Below are 4634 nucleotides of genomic sequence, written 5' to 3' on the forward strand. Positions count from 1 at the left end.
TAGTTTTGAGACAAATTAGAACTCTAGAAGTCTAAATCCATTTTGCCAATTTTGAAACAAATGCAAAAGAAATTCAAATCTAGATTATGAAAAATCCAATCCCCATCTACAAACCAAATGGGCCCAAAGGAAAATATAGAGGAAAACATAGGTGGAAGAATATATATGTCTTGGGTAGTGGTAATGGCAATGGATGATATTCAAAATTATAAGGCTAAGACACCATAGCATTTTTAACCTTAATAGCAAAAGCTTGAGTGGCCAATATGTTGAGACAGCAAAAGGTTGAGTGGCCAATATGTTGAGACAGCAAAAGGTTGAGTGGCCAATATGCTAAGATAGCAAAAGCTTGCTATGTTATTCATGGTTTTATTATGTTATTTGCTTGACTAGCAATTCCAAAATTAGGCAATAGTAAAGAGTTTACAAGTGAGGAAATATAGTATGGTTATTGCTTTGATAGCTAGCATCATGCTTATCTCTAGCAAGTGTGTCAATTTGCTGCTAATGGCAACTATCCTTGATAAGCAAAATATGATTGCACATTTAAATGTTTAATTTGTGGAGGACTTTTTTGGGTTAAGTCAATGCTGAGTTCATTTGTATAGTGTGGTTATTGCTCTGATAGCTAGCATGATGCTTATTTCTAGCAAGGGTGTTCCAGATAAGCAACATATGTTTGCACATTTAAATGTTTAATTTGTAGAGGACTTTTTTAGGTTAAGTCAATGCTGAGTTCATTTGTATAGTGTGGTTGTTGCTTTCATAGCTAGCATCATGCTTATCTCTAGCAAGGGTGTCAATTTGCTGCTAATGGCAACTATCCTTGATAAGCAACATATGTTTGCTATCCTTGATAAGCAACATATGTTTGCACATTTAAAAGTTTAATTTGTGGAGGACTTTTTTGGGTTAAGTCAATGCTGAGTTCATTTGTATAGTGTGGTTGTTGCTTTGATAGCTAGCATGATGCTTATTTCTAGCAAGGGTGTCCTTGATAAGCAACATATGTTTGCACATTTAAATGTTTAATTTGTGTACTTTTTTGGGTTAAGTCAATGCTGAGTTCATTTGTATAGTGGGGTTATTGCTTTGATAGCTAGCATGATGCTTAGTTCTAGCAAGGGTGTCAATTTGCTGCTAATGGCATTATCCTTGGTAAGCAACATATGTTTGTGCATTTAAATGTTTACTTTATGGAGGATTTCTTGGGTTAACTGACTGGAGAGTTCATTTTTCCCCACCTTTAGTAGAATTCATTCACAAAGGTTTCTTTCTTGTTACTTTCCCAAATGTGGAAGACTGCACCTTTGTTCAAAACAATGGACCTCGGCATTTGTGGCTCCTGACCTCCTTTATTGACCCTGGCAATACTTGTATTACATAACTTCATGTTTGGAACCAGCTCTACATCTCAATTGCCTGAAATTTTGAGACTACTGACCTTATCAAGGTTTTGATATACTGACCTTATCAAATCCATGCGATGTAACCCATGTACTTGATAGGGATGTTTTACAAGTTGAGGTCGAGCAACTTTCTTTGGAACCCACTCACATCCTCCACGCCATGCCGGCACTTTTGATAAGCTTAAGAGGTTTCTGCTGAACATCTGCGCCACTTCTACAAAGCTTGTGTCGTGGCCTCTAAGGATTTGGATCACCTCTTCTCTAGGTGCATGGCTTCAGCACTCGAACTATGAAGGTTTCCCATTTGTTGTTTTCGGTGGAATCTGATTGGCCACAAGTTTGCTGGTCCTGACTGGAATTTTGTTAATGGTTTTACATCTCTTAATCTTAAGAGGTGGCTTCACGAGGAGGATAATTCTGACAGTAATTTCATTTGGCAGAATCAGAGATTCATGAAACAACATTACCCTGTTCCTTAATGAGAAATGAAGTTAGGCCCCTCCATTTGATGAAGAGATGGGCGATGCTCAGCTGAAGCCCACAGTAACTAATTAACTGGTCTCTAAAAAAAGAAAATTGCAGGCTTGCTCACTTTGATGATTACCCTCATTTAGGGAGGATCTTAACGATGACTGCTGATTTTATTAATGATTTGGTACTCCCTATTAAAATGTGATCAATCTCAAATTCTCAATACGCATGCCATTTCTACACCAAATTTGCCTAAAAAGGGAGAGACGCAAAATTGAAGCAGTGAATCTTCCCAGCGTACTATGGATCTTCTCCTTACTCGGAGTAGAAAAAAAAGGTTTGGCTGACTAGACAAACTGATTGAGTCTGGTTAATAGATTATCTAGTCTATGTTTTGCTTAATCCTAATTTGCCTGTAGACATCTCATGTTCTCATTGTTTCCTTGTGAGCCATCCTTTAGGTCATCTGTATGCTTTATATCTCTTGGAGTTGCATACTTCTCTTTGTCTCTATGTATGTTAGGTGTAAATAGAAACTCTCCACAAGAAATAAATTAAAAACATGTACCAAAACCAGAAAAATAAATCCAAATGGCAAGTTGGATAACAAAGAATGGCAAGATTATTATTGTAGTCATAAACTCGGAACAATGAGTATCTCACTGCTGTATAGCACAGATCGAATATAGTAAATACAACTAATATTTAAAACTTCAATACAACTATAATTTAAAAATACAATACAATTGTTTGGTGATTATTTAACATACTTAATAATAAAACAAGATGCAATTTAGCTGCTGCGTAGCTGATTCGTAGAAACTGATATTGAGTAGTTATCAGTATGAATGTTAGGTGCTACCCTGCAAAGTCTGACACAAAATAAAACCCTAAATCTACACCGCTAAAACTGATACAAAAACTGCCCTTCGCGAGAAATAAGACAGTTATTCTACATAGGATAAGAGAGGTAATTTATACTTAGGTCAATGAATCCTGTATAATTTATACTTAGGTCAATGAATCCTGTATAATTTATACCTTGGTCATTAAATCCTAGGCATTGGCTGTTCAAGGAGTGATATAAACATGACAAGTCGAAGCTGTTACCATTCCACAATCGCATGACCCTTGGCAGACTATATGCATCTCATTGATTAGTATAGTTTGAGGCCCATGCTTAGAAAACTGAGACAAGGAAAATAAGTTATGTCCACACCCACACAATTCTAAAATTCTTCAGATCTGACTAGAAAGACTAAAGTAAAACCACTTCGCATACAACCAGCCTATTATGCAACGCGTAGTTGCTAGTCCCACACCATAACCTCACCACGCTACACTATATAACGAAATATGCCAGATGTACTAATACATAAAAAAAATCAAATACACAAACAAGTGCATGTTTAAAAATACGCCAAAAGACGCCTGAATCACTGGGATCTATGAAAGGGAAAATAAAATGTGGACACCATTTGACACAGACCAACCACAGTAAATGGGGATAAATAGTCTGCTTGGATAGTGACATGTTAGCTCCGTTTTCACAGGGCTAACAGAGAATCTATATGCGAAGGGTAACTAAGGGAAAGCGGCAGCAAAGAAATCCGCCTCACCACTCTGCCCTTCAATGAGAAAAAGAAGATAAACTGGAAATGTAAGAAACGCGGTAACCATGAGCAAATGAGAAATTGCGCACGGCCATATGCTTCTATGAAATCATTACTGTAGCTACAGCCACAGTGGCAAAGCAGGAAGTGGAGAATAACATTTCGCCCATCTCCTGGTACATGTAGCGGATCATATTCTAGAATATAATGCTATTTACTGTAAAGTGCAAGCAATGTAACGAGAGAGAAAAAGCATTTTCACATTACATACCACAACATACAAATATAACCGACAGACGCTCGAGACTCGCTCTGAACCCTGCGCTACGAACAGCGCGGATGAAACGAAGCCCTCGAGAGTGCTACGTTAAAACTTCATCGAAGATATAATAAGCAAGCATTTTAAAACCTAACCCTAACCCTAACAGACATATAGACCTTTGCCGATGCGATTGTGTTTCCGATGTTCTTTGAAGCTAGGGGGAATAATTCAAACCTAACATTCATTTAAAAGTTAGGGAATTTCTCAATTTAATTATTTATGGAGCATTATGGTCGTGAATTGCATTTCACAAATTAAAAGTGTGGTATAAAATTTATCCTTCGGTTCAAATTTTACAAGTTTATTTGTATCATTGGTGTATCATAATTGGGGAGTTTTTATTTGCAAAAGTTGCATGGTTATTAGGGCATTTGAGGAAAAAGTATCGGATCAATTGTGTAATTTATTTCCTTGTTTAAGCGAAGGGTTAATGATGCAAAAGGGATCATTTTTCAGGGAGCACTTTGGAATGGTCATTTTTTGACCCTTCAACACTCAATATTCTCTATAGGGAGCTTTGTTAATTTACATAAGTCAAGAAATCATTTCAAGGTTGTTAACTCGCATACGAACACAACCAAAAATAATCTTTATAATCTGACATGTAGTTTGAACTCTACTAGTACACAAAGATTATTTGTCATAGAAAGTGTGTGTTTTTGTGTATTATTTGTGTGTGTCTGTGTATCTAATATGAATCATTTTCTACTTAGAGTTTATGGAATTATTTCTGAAAAAATCTCATGGATGGTGTAAGTTATTGGGAGATGTGTAATGCCTCGCAAGTGAACCCAAGAGAAATTAACCTACTTAATTACA

General features: G+C 36.5%; 1 non-coding gene across 1 annotated transcript; it reads right to left on the minus strand.

Moving 5' to 3' along the window:
- Positions 1-3536: 3536 nt before the first annotated feature.
- LOC149566563 (small nucleolar RNA snoR109) lies at positions 3537-3623 on the minus strand. Its single transcript, XR_016363183.1, has one exon. It is a non-coding gene; the product is annotated as a small nucleolar RNA snoR109 (small nucleolar RNA).
- Between the last annotated feature and the right edge of the window lie 1011 nt (positions 3624-4634).

Source organism: Cupressus sempervirens, chromosome 3 (genome assembly GCF_028749045.1).
Source record: "Cupressus sempervirens isolate cs-2001-9-10 chromosome 3, ASM2874904v1, whole genome shotgun sequence".
Taxonomy (NCBI): domain Eukaryota; kingdom Viridiplantae; phylum Streptophyta; class Pinopsida; order Cupressales; family Cupressaceae; genus Cupressus; species Cupressus sempervirens.